Genomic DNA, 21911 nt, shown 5'->3' on the forward strand with positions numbered 1-21911 from the left:
GGATGAAGTTACAGGAGAATGGAGAAAGTTACACAATGCAGAACTGCACGCATTGTATTCTTCACCTGACATAATTAGGAACATTAAATCCAGACGTTTGAGATGGGCAGGGATGTAGCACGTATGGGCGAATCCAGAAATGCATATAGAGTGTTAGTTGGGAAACCGGAGGGAAAAAGACCTTTAGGGAGGCCGAGACGTAAATGGGAGGATAATATTAAAATGGATTTGAGGGAGGTGGGATATGATGATAGAGACTGGATTAATCTTGCACAGGATAGGGACCGATGGCGGGCTTATGTGAGGGCGGCAATGAACCTTCGGGTTCCTTAAAAGCCATTTGTAAGTAAGTAAGTGCAAATCTGAAAACATCAACATTATTTTAAGATGAAATTTAAAATATTGTTGTAAGCAATTGCAATTCTGCGTTTTATTTTCAAATATGGACATATTGTTCTTGCGTGCACAATTTCAGGATAGATTCAATCAAGAATGTCGAATCTGACGTGAAACAGTCTATTAATAATTATGAAAAATCTCTGTAAACAGAGGCACATCATGACGAAAACACGTTTTGATAAGAGGGATGCTTATAACTTGTATTTTTGTGAAGTTTCCGAAAGAGATTATTTGCAGTATCGATATACTTACTCATCACGCGTAATATAATGAGGAAATGAGAAAAATGCGTAAAAATTTAAAGCTGTTAAAAATTTAACTTTATTTAGAACGTTAACCCTCCTGGTACCAAGAGAGGTAATAGGATTAACCCACGGATGACATTTCAATATTATTTTCATTTTCTCCATATTTCGTTTTGAAATTTCATATATTTGTCCGTTATATGTCTACTAACAGTTTGAATTAAAAATCATTAATAATTAATCTATTTTAATATGTAATTCACATTTTTCATGTGGGGTGATCTTATTACCCCCCTTGGTACTCTGTGTCGCGAAAATTTAAGGATTTAAAATTCAATCTGTAACTTAATTTCCTGCATTTGTGAGTTTGTGTGCTTCCAAATTATTTTATTTTGTGCTATTTATAAAAAAATTATTGTTATTTATATCATGACGTTTTGTTTTCCCTATTTTCTTATTTTTATTTTTCTGTGGTATGGTTTTCCTAAAAGTGGTTTTGTTAAAAATAATTATTAGCGGAGCCTTTTTTTCGAGATGCTTATTGTAAAAAGGTGGTGATCGAATATTTGAATTTCAACAAAGAACTAAAATTTATTTTATTAGGTTTATACATATTTATTTACTTACTTTTAGAATGGAATTTTTTAGTCTATTTTAATATAAACAGTATTTTTAAGATGTTCATGGTTGTATAGAAAGTATTCGAATATTTAAAGTTCCAGAATAAACTGATATGATTTCCAATTTATGTTATATTTCTGTGACTCTCTTTGCTTGTAAATGTGTTTTCCACCATGTCCAAACCACACAGCGTTGAGTTATTTGTCTTGAAATGGAAGGAAGGCAAATTTAAATTTATTCTATATGTTACCTCTTAGTATCACCAGTAACATATCTAAGGTTATTGGTAGGGTAAACGCGGGTGAATCGGATCATTTTTAAAATAATTATTAATAAAAGTGGTAATACGCTGTTAATTCTTGCGTCACTTACTGTCCCCTGCAAGATAATTTCATTAACTTTAAGTCTGACGCAACAGTCTGTCAGAAATAGTTATTATGTTTTATATTTCTTCAATTTAATTGGTTGTTAAAATTGATCCGAATCATCCTCCAGTAGCGGGCGAATAGGATTGGTATTGCGGGTGAATCGGATTGAAAGAAAAAGCAGTGGAAACTCATTATTCATGCTGTAAGATACAAAATTAGAAGCTCAGTAATAGCAAAATCACATTTCTTAGTTTCTCTGTTTTCAAACACATTTTCCACAGATAAACGTCTTTCTCCCCCTCAACTCCCACACACACCTCGTGGTACGTTGGCACTGGATCCATTCTCCTTTCTTCAGACTTGGGATCAGAATATTTCAACAAACAAAATTGTCAAATGTCATCACTCCCTTCATTGTCTATTTCTACAACCTCATCATCATCATCATCATCATCATCATCATCATCATCATCATCATCATCATCATCATCATCATCATCACTATCGTTAATCTCAATCGTGTCCTCACTTTCTCTTTGCACATTTTTTCTGTTCATTCTGCATCCTTTCTTAATATTTATCGTCTCGTTTTTTTTAATTCTTGCTTTTTCTTCATTTGTGTTATGTTCTCTGGTGAAGTCAGAAGACACGCGGAATTTGTCTGGGTCTTCCTCGTGCTGAAGTCTACCCATCCGGAATTAAAAAAAAAAAACAATATTGCCATTTCTATATAAAATAAGCAATTCAAGCTACCCACCATTCACTGATCCGTTTCGCCCGCACATGCACAGAAATACACATTTGCAAATTGGCAGCACTGGCAGCAAATGAAAAAAATGTTATGTTTTATTTAACGACGCTCGCAACTGCAGAGGTTATATCAGCGTCGCCGGATGTGCCGGAATTTTGTCCCGCAGGAGTTCTTTTACATGCCAGTCAATCTACTGACATGAGCCTGTCGCATTTAAGCACACTTAAATGCCATCGACCTGGCCCGGGATCGAACCCGCAATCTTGGGCTTAGAAGGCCAGCGCTATACCAACTCGCCAACGAGGTCGACGGCAGCAAATGAATGAAAACATCAGGTGAGGTTATAGAATCAAGACAGACTATTCTTTCCTACTACATAACTTGTTGCGTAAGTTTTAATAATTTGTGTTAAAAAATTGTTTAATCCAGAGCTAAAAAATAACAAAATGGCAAATTCAGAGCATCTACGTACCTCAAACTTATAAAAAGTAGTATATTTATCACCAGCAGGTCGTACACACGCCAACTTCTTATGCTCATCGAACTCAAATACTATCATTCTTTGACTTGAGAGGATGGTATCAGCAAGAACTCACTAGCGCACTCTAGGACCAGCAATTTATATTAACTGATCCGATTCGTCCTCCAATCCGATTCACCCGCGTTTACCCTATATGTTTTCAACAAAATGAAAAAGGACTTTTGAATTAATCTTTATTTTTAAAAATAGGATGATTATTTTACTGTATATTTTACATTTTTTGTAAGTTTATAATCAATAAGATATAAATTGTTTAAATTCCAAACGCTTAACATAGATCGGTATATGATTTTGATGGGGTAATTGTATTACCCCCATTGGTAGTAATAAGTTGTGAAAATTCTTGGTAGCAAGAGGGATAAAGTGTAGATTTTAATTTCATCGAAGTTAGTTCAATTTAATATTCTGAAACGTAATTTTAGGCCTAATATGAGTCAGTAAAAGAAGAATAATTAATGGTAATGAAAATCTTTATCAATCAAATATAAATGCTTTTAATGAATTACAGGATATCTTTCTGTGAAGTAATTTTTCAGACGTGTCACCATCTATTGAAATATTTAAACAGAACATACGTTTCCCACTGAAGATATACGAGTCCGCAGACATAACTCAGCTGTCAAATTCCGTCCAAACGGGCAACGGATCGATACCCGACAGTTCCTGGGAGACTTGTGGTCGCAAACAGCTGCGAAACAATTACCCTTACACTCCGATTATTTCTTTTGTCCTTCCCATCCCCAATTCACCATCTCTCTTTGTGAGCGTTGAAGCTAAATATCATAACCACAATTTAGAGAGAGAGACAGAGAGAGTTAAATAAAAATCAGCATTAAACTCATTTGTGAATTAAGTAATTTGTTTTATGAATAACGTAAAGTCAATAGTGCTTAGCAAAGCGGTGAACTGTGTAATCCGCTTATATACACTTGTTAGATGTGTTTATTGGAAATATCAGAAAAATTATCACATTACTAGTAAATCATGTAATTTATTTTCTATAACACAAATTCTAAATCTGAGTGATTGGTCAACTTCATTCAAAATATATAATTTCGTTTAATAGTTACCATGCTGGACAAAGGATCAGAGGTTCGCGGATTAAAACCCAACCCGGTTGAGGCGATAATATATTTCAATCGATTGCAGAAAAGATCTGAGTCACACGTTTTATGAAATTCAATTATAAGCAGATTCTGAATCTCTGGGCCTCCAGTGGGCGGAGATCTAATATTGAAAATATGGGATTCAAATAGGGGAAACTAGGCTAATTCTTTAGTACGGGTAATTCCGCAGTAGTGCATATATGATTTTACTGCGGCTTTACAATAGCGTGGACGTAAGTTTTGAGAGGCTGTCAACAGGAGGCATGTCCTCTGTAGTGCTATAGAAAAAAAATCAAGGATATTGGTCGGCACCTCTGTCGGCAATACAGTGAAACATCGCAAGTTGGCTGTTTTTCGTGTTTTACTACACAGCTGTGAAGAAAGTGAGCATTGTTACATATAAATTGTTCCTTTTATGTTACTTTCATAATGTATTTTTTTTTAGTTGGTTATTTAACGACGCTGTATCAACTACTAGGTTATTTAGCGTCGATGAGATTGGTGATAGCGAGATGATATTTGGCTAGATGTGGCTGAGAATTCGCCATAGATTACCTTGCATTCACATTACGTTTGGGGAAAACCTCGGAAAAACCCAACCAAGTAATCAGCCCAAGCGGGGATCGAACCCGCGCCCGAACGAAACTTCAGACCGGCAGGCAAGCGCCTTAACCGACTGAGCCACGCCGGTGGCTTTCATAATGTATTTCATAATTATTTATTACTACGGAATTAGCCAAGTCCTATTGCGGATTTATCCGTACTGTTGCGGAATTACCCGAGTTGTTCTTTTCCAACTGTAATGTATGTACAACTAAATATATTTTGCTTCTTAATAGGTCTCTTTATTTCATTTGGTAATGAAAGGTTTCATAATATTTTGAAATAAACATTTTGATAAAAAAATACGATAGATTTACTTCTTAATATTGCGGAATTAGCCGAGTCTCCCCTACTGGTTGAGTGCAAAAAGATCCGGAGCTCAGGACTGCAGTCCCTTCTGCACTCAAAAACTATCAGCTGTTTCGCGCAAAGCACATACTGTGTTTTGTTGGGAATTTCATGGTGCTGGGGAAGCAAGGAATAGATACCGTATGCTAGATTTTAAATCATGATGGCTGTTGCTGTATAAAAAGATCTGCACCTCAAGGGAAACTTCTCCTCTTGCTCTTGCAAGAGGTTTCATTCATTGAGTCTACATTTAACCAGTCTGTCTATGAAAGTGAAAAGGGTTGGTTATTGTCTGTGTATATTGGTGGCTTTAACTTCACCTGTATTTTTCTCCAAAACGAAATATTGCTCCGTCTGTGCGCCTTACATATCCAGATAATGCCGTTCCCATCAATGTTAAAAAATGTCTGATATTAAGAAATCATACCACCTCAGCTCTTTACACGACCCCCAGTTGGAAACCACTCTTCTATAATATGTTAATCACCGATACTGAGCTGAGTATCACCAACAACAATGACTGCGTAACCAGAGTCTTCGAGAAGCACGGCCGAGACCCGGGTCGCCACGTTGCGGTTTCTTCATAATCTATTTACTCCGTAGGATTCCTCCTTGCATAAAGATAGGTAATAGTAATATGCGTTACAAGAGCGGTATGTTGATGTTTTCATGTTCGAGGAAAAGATTGAAAAAGCGAAACGTATTTGAGCTTTTTTAATTTCCGAGAACATGAAAACAAACATACCACTCGTGTATCGTACATTATTTTATGCGAAGATCGTTTATTACATACCTGAAAGACGAATTTCTAATTAGTTGCAATGAAATCTCCATCTTGGTTTCTGTTCAATGACGGCAACTTTTAAAAACTAAAATATCTATCTTCAACATTGTTGCTATAAAATGTTTTCTGTGTTTACTATACTCCAGCAGGCCGTGATATACGTCTGTCTTTTTTTCCTCCAGTCTATAAATGCGAACTTAAAACAAACGGCAAGGTTATGTAATGATTTATTTTTCATTTTAATATTTTAACAATATTATTTATATAACATATTGCAGTAATAACATCGGCATCTGGAATTTTGTTGATTTTTTCACGGCTTCCTTAATTTTACTTGTATCAGGAATGCAATAAGTTTCGTGGAGTAGTAGACTTTACTTAATTTTTGCAAATATTTAAAAACAACAATTAACATTGCAATTTAGGTGAAATTGCAGTGGTAAGTTGCCAATTTATAATTATTACTATGTTAAACGTCTCTAAAAATAATATGTTAAAAGCCTAAAGCAGTAAAATGAATGTCGCGCTTAAGCGGTAAGAAGAGGGAAATTGTTATGTGTGTTACGTTGGGAATACTGAATGTGGTATTTCACACTTACCGCGTATTGGTTCTGTGCGGAAAACAAGCAAATACCCACGATCTCGCACAAAATAAATTACTCTCAATAATTTTTTATCTTCTCATAACGAACTACTCTGGGTCTTAAAAAAGAAACAATTGTTCTGAAATATTTATTATCATTTGCTTCGGTCAGAGGAAAGTTTAAAACATAATCAATAACATGTCTCTTGAGCTCCGAGGGCAATTTGTGAGCTGGATTACACTCCTATTATTCAAGAGGTATATGTTTTATAGAATAGCACATTGTATCAATATATTATTTTGTTTTGATATGACATGAATATGCAAATAATATCAATCTCAATAAATTGCAAACCGGTATAGGTTAATGCTTAAATACGTATTTTTACTCCATGCATGTTTTCGCGTTCAGTCACGAACCCACGAGTGGCGCTCAGAGCAACAACCGGAAGTCCTCAGAAATGCTTTCACGCTTACGTCTTATCTACATTCATTCCTGTTTTCTTAAAAATCTCCACTCCAATAAATTAATTTAGAAAGAGTACAGGTATAATAAGATATTTACTTGCAAATCAAGCTTTCAGGTATAACTACCTGTAAAGTTGATTTGAATAATTTCGAGGGAAAAATTGTTCCGGGGCCGGGTATCGAACCCGGGACCTTTGGTTTAACGTACCAACGCTCTACCAACTGAGCTAACCGGGAACTCTACCAAACACCGATCCAATTTTTCCCTCTATATCTGTGGATCTGTGGATATCTGTGGATATAGAGGGAAAAATTGGATCGATGTCTGGTAGAGTTCCCAGGTAGCTCAGTTGGCAGAGCGTTAGTACGTTAAACTAAAGGTCCCGGGTTCGATACCAGGCCCCGGAACAATTTTTCCCTCGAAATTATTCAAATCAACTTTACAGGAAGTTATACCTGAAAGTTTGATTTGCATAATATACGTCACTGTTCGTTAACAGAAAACCACAATTTAAGCCACACAGAGCTAATGTGCACTCAATGTTGGTAGCTTGACGGTCGTCAGCCAACTTTGAGGTCTTTAGATGTAGAGGGAAAATTGGATCGGTGTCTGGCCCCGGAACAATTTTTCCCTCGAAATTATTCAATATATTTAGTTATTTCCTCGACATTGATAGTTCGTTACTTTTAAGTAATAAAATAAAAGTTGATTTGATTTATTTACTCACCGCACATGTGTTTTAAGTTTAACTTACAAGGCCTACCAACAATATGAATAATGTTGTTAAAAAACACGATCGACCCAAATAAATAGTTTACTTATTTTTCCAAGAATTCTTATATTGAGAAATAACATTTATTGATTAGGTATTTTCTTAATTTGCGTTTAAATTCATTTTGAGAATTTATACTCTCTATATTTTCTGGTAGTTTCTTAAAATATCCGCATCGTGCTATTGAGGGTTTTGTTGTAAAAAAATTTCAGATCGTGCATTGTTACATCATAATTTTATTTCGTTGTAGTATTTCAGGCATGGATTTGATCGTTTGGCACTCGTATATTATTTCTCTTGCTTTTTATATACACTATTGTTTCAAATATATTATAAAGGAATATAGAGTGAGGATCTTTAGACACTTAAAGGCACTACATGAATAGAAGATCTAAGTCTTTTGCGTCTTTCAAATTGTCTTGATTTTCCAATTCCACTTTTGCAACAATATATTTTTTTTCTTTATTATCTACATAATCCACTGTTGCAGGCAGTTGCCGGTCTGCTGTTACGTCTTTAAAGTGACGAGTGTTTCTGTTTTGCAACGCCTTCCTGGAACACAATAAACACGTGCCGTGTTCAAAGGAGTATTTCTGCAATTGAAGAGAATTGGACCGATAAAAAAAAGACTGCTAACAAGTCCAAACAATGGTACGTTTGTGGCTTTCATAGTGAGCAGGCTTACCAACTTTCACGTACAAAAACACAGGCACGTCGTGTAACTATGTGGCCGACGGGAAACAAAAGGAAGACTAAATTACGTAGTACAGCGAATGATCGCGCAACTGCGCAAGGATTTTTTTCCTAGCTTCTACGTGTTTCGAGTTATTGTTATTTTTATATCGATTCGCAATAGTGCAGTAATGACGCTTGCTCACGTCTCACTCTGTAGGAACGGATCCATTAAGATGCTGTAGTGGCAAACCAAATGCAATACGTGAATATAGTGTAGACGATATTAATTTTTACGACGCATCGTTAGTATTGCATAATATCTCTACAAATGTATTAGCTATGGCGAAGAACAATGATCACATACTAGCTAAAGAAAGGTAAAATTTTAATTCAAAGGAGTAAGAGAGCTTTGAGGAATTGTGGACTCGGTGAACCGTAAATAATGTCAATAATTTCAGGGGACTATTCTTTGAGATATTTCAAACAAAAATGTTTAATACAATTTTGCTCGGTTTCGCTTCCTTTCCGAAATAAAAATTGTTTTATAGGAAACAATTCATAGCTTATTTTGGTAAAGGATTAAATTAATTCCCAATATGCTCAGTCAATTTAAGAGAGCAGTTTATTATGACTATTACACTCTTACTACGTCATACTACTTTTGACCAATAAAACGGTACGAAAGGACGTATTTCAACCAATCATGGCTGTTCATCGCACAATTTTATCGCGTCCCTAGCATTTGTTTAATTTTATCGCGTCCCTAGCATTTGTTTCTTTGTTTGCCAACATTTGAAACTGCGCTGGTCTGGACATCAAAAAAAAAAATATATATATATATATAATTACAAACCACTCCAGTCGATGCACAGCAGTTTCAAATATGACTCGCATTGGCATTGAAGAACAAGAATTAATAAAAATCATTGATCATATCTATGCATCTTCTGAAATCCGATTTACAAATAAATGAAGAGCACCATTCGGAAATCCTGAATAAGTTGAATACACCATGTAGGCCTAAATCCACGAGTTTCACTTCTATTATGCACACGTCCAATATAACATCAATTGAACCACCAACCACATTCAAATTTGAAAATTGTACATTCAATAATTATTCCTTTTAAAATTATTCATGTTTATTTTTTATGTCATCGTCGTTAATTAAAACTTTTCTAACACTTGTGTATATTAGTTAGGTTATGTTATAGCTTCTGCTCTGAGAGGATAAAAAGAACTTCTGATATATGATATTATGGATAGTCACGTATCAGAGATTGTTTAATATTAAGATTTAATGAATAGTAATCATTACAATGTCTGTATAATGACACTACTGCCATCTAGCATGCATCTAGCGTAATATTTGTAATGTTGAGATGGTACAATAATACATTTGAAGACAGTTGTATTTTCGTAAGTCAATTAATATTTTATTGTACTGGAGTACTTCGTTACTTCTAATCTTTATCTACTTTCTTCTAATCGTGTAATAGTCAATTAAATCCCACTCGAGTTTTGATTTTCTCTAGATAAATCAAAACGTCTAGTGAGATTACTGTTGATAATAAATGATTGAAATAATTTTTTTTATTTAAATATGTAGAAATTTTATCCGAACAAATTTAACTTTTCGTTCTTCAAAATAATTTGTCAATGTTCTCTATTTTGTTCAAAATAAAACAAATAGGCTATTAAGAAAAATATTAAATCTCTTTGAACATTTATTTATCCATCCATCCATCCACCCACCCACCCACGTAGTTATTTATTTATTTATTTATTCTGGTGTAGTGAAGGCCATCAGGCCTGCTCTTCCACAACACCTGGAATACAAATACAATAATAGAATCAAACAGAAAAAATACACTATATACAAAGTAAAGCTACACAAGAAATAAAGAGACAGAGAAAAAAACATTATGAACAAAGTAAAGCCACACAAAAACATACATAGTTTGCAATCACACAAACTTTAAATGAGTGATTAAGTATCATAATTAATTGTATCCTAACTAATTAACTAATATAAAGAAGAAACTTGCAATTTTAATCTAGATTAAAAAAGAAAGGGAAAAAAAGCACAAATCAATACTTCTAGCAATAGCTAAAAAACATTAACTAAGACAAAATTGTCCAATTTAATTTTGAATTGTGATAAAGTCCGGCAGTCCCTGACGTCATTATGTAACGAATTCCAGAGGCGAGGTATTTCTACAGTATAGGAAGATGAGTATAAAGACGTTCTATGTTGAGGGATAGAAAGAAGTGCTTGATGTCGGTTTCGAACATTCTCCTGTATAAAAATATTTCAATTCACTTCTAACCCAAAAATAGCAATCATATCTTTCATTTAGCCAATTTTTTAATTACATTTAATTTTTCGATAATTTCCACTAATTTTCACAATGTCGCCAAAATTACCTTCTTTACTTCCGCTATTGTTTCTGTTTATATCCCCAGTACAATGTTCAACATAAACACTGTTCAAGCAGGGTGCGAATTAACCCTTGAGAGTTTGGTACAAACATAATCAATATGTAGGGCCCAAGATAATTTTGGACACAGTACAATTCCTAAAAGTATAAGCAGGTGGCTGAGAGTTGTAAAATTTACAGTTATTCAAGTGAACCTTTAATTATTAATATAGGTGTTCCCCAAGGCACAGTTCTAGGCCCTATTCTATTTTTAATATATATTAATGACTTATTAAAAATTGACTTACAACAATACAATGGTGTTCACTATTCTTATGCAGATGACCCAGTTTTACTTTTTGGTGGAAAAACCTGGTATGATGCATATAATAATTCAAATAATGGACTTAAATTAATAAAAAAAGGTTTGACATAAATTATCTATCAACGAAAATAAAACCATAATAATTCCATTCTCATTATCTGAAAAATGTAACAAACCTCCTACATCTATATTAAGTATTAAATTACATAATTCTGATTGTTGTCTTATACAGTGTAAATGTCCGATTATTAAAGAGTCCTCTGAAGTTAAGTATTTAGGCATAATTTTTGATAATCATTTAAAATGGAACCAACACATTAATTACCTTTTTAATAAGTTACGTAAAATAGTATATTTTTTGTTTTATTGAGGAATTACTTGTCAATAAGTTTATTACGTACAATATATTTAACTCTATTTCAATCGGTAATTATGGATGGAATTATAGGATAGGGTAGCTCATTTAAATCCATTTTTAATCCACTTTATTTATTACAGAAGAACATAATTAAAATATGTCTTCATAAACCTATTGATTTTCCATCTCAAAATTTATTTCTAGACTTTAATGTACTTAACGTAAGACAAATTTATTACATTGTATTAATAAAATTCATACATAAAAATCGAAATAATTTTGAATTGTATTCTCATAGTTATGAAACAAAAGGTATGAATTCTTTAAGATTGTTTGAACCAAAATGCAACACTCTTACAGTATTTAATCACAGTAGTAATTTAGGCCCAAGAATATACGTATAACAAATTTATATTTAAATATCCTAATCTTGTCAATTCTAATAGTTCTAGTATTAAATTTAAAAAGTTATGTATGGATTTTATAAAAATTGAAAAATTGCACATTTAAATTTATATACTCGTACTATAATTGCACAGTAGACATAAGACAAATTGTATTGTATAATTATTAATTTCAATTCAGGAATCCGCTCCTGAGCACGAGTTCTACTTTTTCAGGGGCGAGCTAAACTTTTTCTGTATATATTATATTTTATGTTACAATAAATTATTAGCAAAATAATAAATAAATAAATAAATTTAATGTAAACAACACATGTTGTGCCTTAGTCTGATTTAAACAAAATCCATTAGCCTCAAACCGGGCAGCTGCTTCGTCAAATAGGGGTCCAAAAACAGAGCCTAGATACGTCATACACTATACGAATAATAACGATGATTAACTTCTCGAGCTCTATATGATGTGTAAATGATTTTGTGTTTTAATTGAACTCAAAGCAGCTTTGAACAAAGAGTTTCAAAACCTCGATCTTTTGGTTTCTCTACAGCCTCTTTGTGAGTTGATCTACCGCAGGTTACACTATTATTATAAGTACCCTTATACTTGCATACTTTTTCAGTGTAATATCCGCGACCATTGTATTATAATTTCATTCAGGTTTGTTAAATGGTTAGTCAATATAATTAAATTGCAAGTGACACTCATACGCCTGCTTGGCATCTCTATGCAACTTGGTGCTCGTTGGACAATAGATAGTTTGTGCAAAAATAGAATAAGTATGAAAAATAAAAATGATAGTAAGTAAAATATTTCAGAATGCAATTGAAGTGGTTTTTGAAAAAAAAAAATAGTCCAAAAACATAAATTTTCAGGAGAAACGAAAAATTATCTGGCATGGTTGACACTTCAAGTATGAAATTCATCATGTCATTTCTTAAGGTGTTGTAAAACTTGGGAAAACTGAAGTACAGTACATTAACCAACATGGAACCAACACTATCATTACCTTTGTAATAAATTACGTAAAATAGTATATTATTTTGTTTTATTGAGGAATCACTTATCAATAAGTTTATTACCTACAATATATTTAACTTTATTTCAATCGGTAATTATGTATGGAATTATAGGATGGGGTAGCTCATTTAAATTCAATTTAAATTCACTTTATTTATTACAGAAGGAAATAATTAAAATATGTCTTCATAAACCTATTGATTTTAGATCTCAAAAATTGTTTTTAGACTTTAATGTACTTAACATAAAAAAAATTTTATATTGTATTAATAAAATTCATACATAAAAATCGAAATAATTTTGAACTGTATTCTCATAGTTATGAAACAAAAGATATGAATTCTTTAAGATGTTTGAACCAAAATGCAACACTGCTACAGTATTTAATCATAGTAGTAATTTAGGCCCAAGAATATATAATAAATTTATATTTAAATATCCTAATCTTGTCAATTCTAATAGTTCTAGTATTAAATTTAAAATGTTGTGTATGGATTTTATAAAAATTTAAAAATTGTAAATTTAAATGTATAATATATTCTTAATGTCTAGTAGATATAAGACAAATTGCATCATAATTGTTAATTTAAATTCAGGAATCCGCCCATGAGCACGAGTTCTACTCTTTCAGGGGCGAGCTAAAGTTTTTGTGTATATATTATATTTTATGTTAGAATTATTAGCAAAATAAATAAATAAATACAATAGATAAATAGATAAATAACTAAGTAAGTAAGAAAGTAAATAAGTAAATAATAAATAAATAAATAAATAAAATAAATAAATAAGTAAATAAATAAATAAATTTATAACTTAAATTGCCTCGTAGAAACAGGCCTACATGTGTAAATGAAGATACTGTGAATAATGTTTGTTTTAAGAAAAAAATTCCCTGTTGTGACTGAAGTGTACCTCTCCTTTAATCTTCTTTTTCTTTATTATATCCTATTTCTTCTCCTCTCGTTTCTTAAGTCTCTTCCATGCAGTTACTTCTGCACCTAAAGATGACTCCATAACTAATACAACAATACACGTGTCAAAGTATTTTTTTTTCTGAGATGGCTTTTGCCGCTTACATAAGAAGCAATACTGTCAATCTACTACAGTTTAAAATTGTATGGATAAATGTTTCAAGAGGATATAAATGGGATATTTGTAAATACTACCATCGTCCTAGCTGGACGGGACTGTTTTCACAAAAAAAATGTATTTCGACTATGATTGTTTTATGAAAACCACTGAAAATTTCCAATCCTGTAACACAGACATATGGTGTTTTATCCCGCCTAACTAATTCAGTAGATGACCGCTACAATACGCTGACCACAAGCTTAATATCTCAAATTTCGTTTTTTGGACTATGGCTCTTCTTTCAAAAAACCTTGAATTTGAAATTTTCCAGTTTACATTACAGTTTTAACGCGAAACGTTCATGCTCTTGACGTTCGAGAACTGTGGTTACACTCTATTAATACAGTGACGTCATCAATTACATTAGACCTTGGATGTCTGAAATTATCATGTGTTTAAAACAAAACAGTTTCAAATCCAGCCTGCCGTTATAAAAATGAAGGGGAATTAAATGAACGTATTATCATAATGTCATTTTTATGTCATATATGCCCTTAAAAGTGATAGGCCTATGTACATTTCTACGAAATACTCACATTTTTTTTGTAATAAGTCTGTGTGAGATATGTCCTGGGAAAGTATTCTATGTAATATGTCTGTGTTTCATATATTATGTATCTATTTCTATGTATTATATCCATTTTATCTCATATCTACGTATTTGTATATAATATAACTATGATTTTTATTATGTCATACACATTTAATGTAATATGTGTATTTTGTGTCATAATTATGTATTGATTTTATGTATTTGTACAGGGCTATAACATGTATGATTTAACTACAGCCCTAATATACCTTCGGGTAAACTAGGGTTCTATAAACTTGGAAGTTCAATAATAATAATAATAATAATAATAATAATAATAATAATAATAATAATAATAATAATAATAATCATGTATAATTTTTAACATATGAAAGCTTAACGAAATATTAAACTTAGTTAAATTTATTTATTTATTTATTTTATTTTATTTATTTATTTATTTATTTAATTTATTTCTTTATTTAATTTATTTATTTATTTACTTATTTATTTATTTACTTATTTACTTATTTACTTATTTATTTATTTACTTATTTACTTATTTATTCATTTATATATTTATTTATTTATTTCCTTCCTTCTTTCTTTATTTTTCTTTCTTTATTTATTTATTTATTTATATATTTCTTTATTTATTTCTATTTATTTATTTATTCATTTATTCATTCATTCATTCATTCATTTATTATTGCTAGTAAGTTTGAAATGAACTACAAATTAATAAATACAATGAAGGATAAACTAGCCCACTCCTGAATGAGTAAGACTCGTGCTCAGGAGGGGATTCCAATACAGACAAATATAAAATTAAAACTGAGAGTGAATACAGATTAAATAGTATTAAATATGTTTAAACCCAAACTATAAATCCAATGCAATTTTTTATATATTTTTATTAATTTGGAGAGGATTCTTGGTTAAAATAAAAATAAATATTATTCTTATACAAATGGATGTAATTAAAAAATGAGGGGTTTATGAAGAGAGATGGTTCATTTAACACAGCGTAATAAATCGTCAGCACTTATTAATTTCCAAATGAATCCAATTCTGTGTAATGATAGAGTTTTTTTTTTATTACAACTTCATATAACTCGATGGCGTCAAATACATGTTCGACTATCAATTGCATTGTTGCCTCGAGATTAGACCTCATGAAATGAGGCAGTGATCATGAAGTAGTTAAGGAGAAGGCTCTGCCTTGTTAAATTTATATGCTGCAAAAATAAAGGCGGAAATGAAACGTAGTAACAAACATTGATTTCAAATCCGGAATATATACAATCTCAATCATGCTCATGATAACAATCACGAGTAACATAAACGTTTCTCAAAATTATAGCGATTTGTTGAATCTCTCGTCACATTTTACATTTCTATCGCATTTTATCTCGTACAAAGGAACCAAAAGTATAACCTTGTTACGTTTATATATTTTTTAATCATAAATATTTCAATCCATACGCGTTGTTTTCAAACCTATTCGATTTTCATAGAAAGAGGAGACAGGTGAATAAGGTCATATTTGCATATCCCTGCACTTACGTTAATTACAATATATTACAGGACGGCCTAAAAGTCACTACTCATTAAAAGGAAAAAACAGATCGAATGGTAAAATGAGATTTAATTGATTGATTGATTACGTATGACACGATTCCACCAATAGTACAGCTCCTATCATAAGTGTAAGGATACCGCTACGTAAGTGATGTTTCATTCTTGGCCCTATACTTATGTGAAAACCCCTGATGTTTATACAGGGATCAAATGCCTGTGAAAAATTAAGTTTTTACTGTAAACCCAATCTGTCTATCTTTGAAACTGTGGATTATAGCCTATAATAATTTGTCTTATGAAAATTATTGAAAAATTACGTATTTTGTTAACCGTCAAAGTAAAGAGGGAATATTTCGCCGTGTTTATGCGGCAACTACTCCATCACCTGCAGTATGCGTGCAGTCTAAACAACATTGTTCAGGCGCGCGTAGTATTGTAGTTTCAGAAGTACGAAATATGATAGCCCCCAAGGCGATTTATTTATTTATTTATTTATTTATTTATTTATTTATTTATTTATTTATTTATTTATTTATTTATTTATTTATTTATTTATTTATTATCTCTTTTAATAAATTAATTACTTCAGAATGGGTTGACTTAGATCAGTGAATTTTGGAATGGAGTTAGATATTAACTCCAGTCATTCTGCCACATCCCAATCTGCCAAATCACGTCCACACTCACTGAATTTCGACCTATTTTCATTTTGTTTCGAGGAAGAAATTTAACCTTCCCACACTTGTAGCAAACTCCACAGCTGATTACTAAAATGGAGGGAACAGGCTGATTGACCAATGTTACCAACTCCCAATGTTATGTAAATGGCAGTGGCGGATTCAGGGCCATTTGTAGCGAGTTTCAAGCTCAAAGAATTTTAGAAAATGGAAATTTTTCCTAAAGGAAAAAAAAAAACAATCTGGAAGACAATTACTGTACGAATTCTAACAATTTAAAGAAAAATCAATAATTCCACAAGAAATCTTTCAGATATGTTTAACTCTACCCCTAAATTCACTGATCTAAGTCAATCCAATATTTTTCCTACAAAATATGTAATTTTTCAATAAGTTTTCATGACAGAAAAAGTATTCAGTATTTTAGGAGGTGCTAGTATGCATAAAAAAAAGAAAGAAAAAATGTCGGATAAACATGGGTCCTACAACACATACTTTCTAAGATCTGAACACTTGTTCGTAGGAGGTGCTCAATGTGACGTCCATAAGGCAGATCCTCTGCCCTTCGACGTAAGGAATCACACACTCTTTAAAATTGACCTGGTTGTTATTGACAACCAAAAGTCTTGGGGATTTAAGTTTGGGGACCGAGCTGGCCAAGGTGTGCGGCCTCCCCAATCAGCGGTCCTGAAGTGTTAGCTTCAGGTGTTCGCGCTCATTGCAGAAAAAATGTACTGGTGTGCCATCATACATGAACCATATCTGTATTCTTTGCTGACATGGCACATACTCCAGCAAGGTAGGCAATACGTTAATAAGAAAGTCCAGATAACGAGCTCCAGTTAATCTCTTTGGTAGCACGTATGGCCCTTAATCTATCGACAAGAACGCCTCCCATACGTTGATTGAAAATTGGTGCTGATACATTGTTTCTTCAACTGCATGGGAATTTTCATCAGCCCACACATGCTGATTACGAAAATTCACAACACCAACTCTGATGAACCCCGCTCATATCCGCAACCAAACTTTTGTTTTCAGTATTCCTTCCGACATATCATTATTCCATGCCAGGGGTGTCAACTAAGGTATGATTATTTGGTAATCTTCTGTATTGTAGGGTACAAAAATGCATTGCCATGAATGGACGTCCCATTGAGCACCTCTTTTGAACAAGCGTTCAGATTTGAGAAAGTATGTGTAGTAGGACCCATATTTATTATACATTTTTTCCATGTTTTGATGCATACTATCATCTCCCAAAATATTGAATATTTTTTTTAACACTCTGTATAATCCACAGTTTGGAAGAGAGATAGATGAGGTTTACAGTAAAAAGTTCACTTTTGACAGGCATCTTGCCCCTCTATAAACATTAGGGGGTTTCACATAAGTATAGAGACAGGAGTGAAACATCACTTATGGAGGGGTGTCCTTAAACATTTGGTAGGGGCTGTAATTTTCATTGCCATACGCAGGGCTTGAAGTCACAATCTGCGGATTCAATAGTGACTAAAGTAGCTTTTAAGACCACTGACAACGAGCAACGCTGTAAAAATTCCATAAAAACTATGATTTAATGCTGAAAACCTAAAACGACTCTTTCGGCCGGTCCTCTTTCGTCTAAAGGCCTAATGATAACTAAGTGCACACCAATGATCAGCGAATGGATACGGAGACCCTTGAGCATATAATGCCCTCCATTAGTCAGGCTTACCTTTAAATGTATAAGTAATAAATCATGCGCATTCAGCCTATTAGGTCGCTTATTTTCCGATTAAAGCGATCGTTTGTCTAAGCAATTAGGTAGTGTATTCAGCGAGAGGTGTGCAGGGATCGGAATAACCAACCGCCTCGTGTTTTGCATGAATCAACAGATTTAAACCTGGGTAGTTAAAATTCTTTTGTGCAGTTTAGGAAGAAGATGGGGAGGAAGGGCTTCAGCCCTATTCTCTTTCCTGGCGACCAGGAAATGCTTAGTAAAAGGGGAGAGGAACTTGGATTGTTTCCCAACAACTTTAAATTTAAATGAAATAATATCATTTTATTTTCATGTACGGAAGTACATTGCATGAATTCTGCATTATAATATGATGAAGGATGGGTGGAACGGAGAAAAATTCTCTTCGGCACCGGGACTGGAACCCGGGTTTTCAGCTCTACATGCTGACGCTTTATCCACTAAGCCACACCGGATTTCAGTTCAGATAGGGCATAATAACATTTATTTGCTTCCTGTATATGGACATTAATTTCTTGCTTTACATTAGGTCTACTCTCTTAAGAAATTAATGTTCATAAACATTTAAACTCGTTCACTTTTTGATATGTCTCTGTATTAATTGTGATGTTACTTACATTTAAATTACGAGTAAGTGTAAACTATTTTGTTTTTTCAACATTTACTTTAAGACCAGTTGCTTGTAAAAGTTTTAATAACAATAGATTGAGCATTTTAATTTCACGTTCGTTTTCATCAAATGAAACTAAATCATGTGCATATGGCAATATATTCGGTTTGCTTTCCAGCTTTGTACCACATTGAAACACTTTATTGCGAATAACAGTACTTACTTACTTACTTACTTACTTACAAATGGCTTTTAAGGAACCCGCAGGTTCATTGCCTCCCATCTAAGTCTCGGCCTCCCCAAAGGTCTTTTTCATATCCCACCTCCCTAAAATACATTTTAATATTATCCTCCCATCTACGTCTCGGCCTCCCCAAAGGTCTTTTTCCCTCCGGTCCCCAAATAATAGTCTATATGCATTTCTGCATTCGCCCATACGTGCTACATGCCCTGCCAATCCAAACGTCTGGATTTAATGTTCCTAATTATATCAGGTGAAGAATACAATGCGTGCAGTTCTGTGTTATGTAACTTTCTCCATTCTACTGTAACTTCACCCCTATTAGCCCCAAATATTTTCCTAAGAACCTTATTCTCAAACACCTTTAATCTCTGTTCCTCTCTCAAAGTGAGAGTCCAATTTTCACAACCAAACAGAACAACCGGTAATAATAGTACAGTGGAAGCTCTTCAGTTCGACATCCTATAGTTCGACTGCTTACGTAACAGAATTAGACACGCCCCTATACGTGCACTAAGAAATGGGTTTGCCATTTGAATGGAAATTGGTTCTATGTCTTGTAGTGATACTTTTGCTAAAGGAAAATAGAATATTTTATTGATTAGGACATCCATATTGATTACTGATTTTAAATTAATGAACTCTTCTTTTTCTATTTGAGAATTGTGCCGTTTGTGAGACGGAACTGTCGAAACCCACTGTGGTACTAGAAGCGCATACACAAGTCTCGGGGAGGGCAGGAAATGCAAGTACAGTACTGTATTCGTTGATGGATAACCAATAAGAATTTGTATTCATTTCACCTACCACACCCACTACCCTTATTGGACTTTACTTCCAATTCTGTTCTGGAGAACTTAGGAGAGTCCACTGTAATAATAATAATAATAATCATCATCATCATCATCATCATCATCATCCTTACGAGCTATGTAAATTATTTCGCTTCTGATTTGACAATTAGGTAAATACCATCGTACTCCATATGGATAAGTATTTTCCAAGTCACTTTTTTCAACTCTATATTTTTTCTAAGTTAACTCTAACTGAATATGAAAGTATTGATCTACTCAGGGATCGACGTCCGTGTTCTTCAATAACAACCTTAATTCTAGTTTCTTTCTAGACATGAAGTTAATCGTCTTAATTTTTGGATTAAAGGAAATCGCTTCGTACGAAATTCAGAGAAAGAAAGTTCATATTTTTACTTGGTGCATATAATAAGTTATAATAAAAGCAATAACATTTTTACAAACGTGAAAAATGTACGAATGTAATGAGGAAGTTGTCACCTCTGTACCACTCTTTCCATTGTAATTTATTACAAAGTAGCACAAAATCTGTCCAACAATGCTGACACAGTCAATGAGGTTGTGTTCAGCGTTATATGCCGCTCATGCTCCACACGCTTTTTTTAAATTAAAGTGCATTCTCTTGTTTAACGAAAAATACTATTCAACAGACTGGTTAAAATAATTAGCAATAGTAACTGCCAAGCGATCAATACAGATAGCATTGAACAAGAGCCGTTGGATGTACTCTGAAACAAAACTGTCTGTCCAGTGTGCCACTACACACGTCATCCCTGTTTTGACAGATATGTACGTTCACAAATTCAAAATCGAGGTCAAAGGATGTACAATATTTTATTCACTGTTGCGATTACACTTATTCTGGTGTACTATGTTGTGGGTCGTAATAAAATAACAAAGAAATTTTAAGGCGATGTATGACCAATTAGCCCTTGAATATTATTCTTCACCAAAATGGCATACACATGATCTTGGAAATAATTTTAAGACAATTATAGCGACTGGAAACTGTCAGTCTTTGGAGAGATTGAATCATAAACGTCTTTCAACTCCAACAACCAACTTCTTTAAAGCGCAGTAAAAAAGAAATTTATATTTTCAGTGGTGTATTAGCATTCAATTCTGGTAAAAAATGTGAAGAAGAAAACTTTTTCTAGAGGCGCATAAGTACCTACCATTGGTATAAACAATTAAATTTAACAAGTTCAAGAGACCTTTCATGATATATTTTCTGAATGTAAATGTGTGGGGAAAAAGAACTGTGATTTTTAGCTATACTCTGCCATCCGACCTACAGAATGTCACTGTTAGAACTAACGCAACTACATACAATACAAACAATACATCTTTTTCTGATGAGGTTCACCCTGAAGTGAAGACTTTTACTTAGTAGTTTTGGTTCAACCAATAATTATTTTCTGAAATGAACATTATCATAAGCGTATCACGTGATAGCATAAAACAGATTGTCGCTTAATTAGTGATTCGAGACTATGCTTAAATATGTGGTCGCCACGTATATATTGATGAACTGAAGAAGATATTGATATTTGATAAGTCATTTATACTAAATTACATAAAATATATTACAAATAATATGTCTAAGGAACACCTATACGGATGTAGTTCCATTTAATACATGTTGCATAAGTTCAATGATAGCATTTACGTTACTTAGCCGTAATAAAATAACAATACAGTATAATATCAATGAAAAGCAAGCTCGTCACAGTTAATATGAAACAAAAGAAAAATATGAAAGGTGAATCACTGTTTATTAATGTGAGTGGGTAGCATCT

This window comes from Periplaneta americana, chromosome 16 (assembly GCF_040183065.1).
Source record: "Periplaneta americana isolate PAMFEO1 chromosome 16, P.americana_PAMFEO1_priV1, whole genome shotgun sequence".
NCBI lineage: Eukaryota > Metazoa > Arthropoda > Insecta > Blattodea > Blattidae > Periplaneta > Periplaneta americana.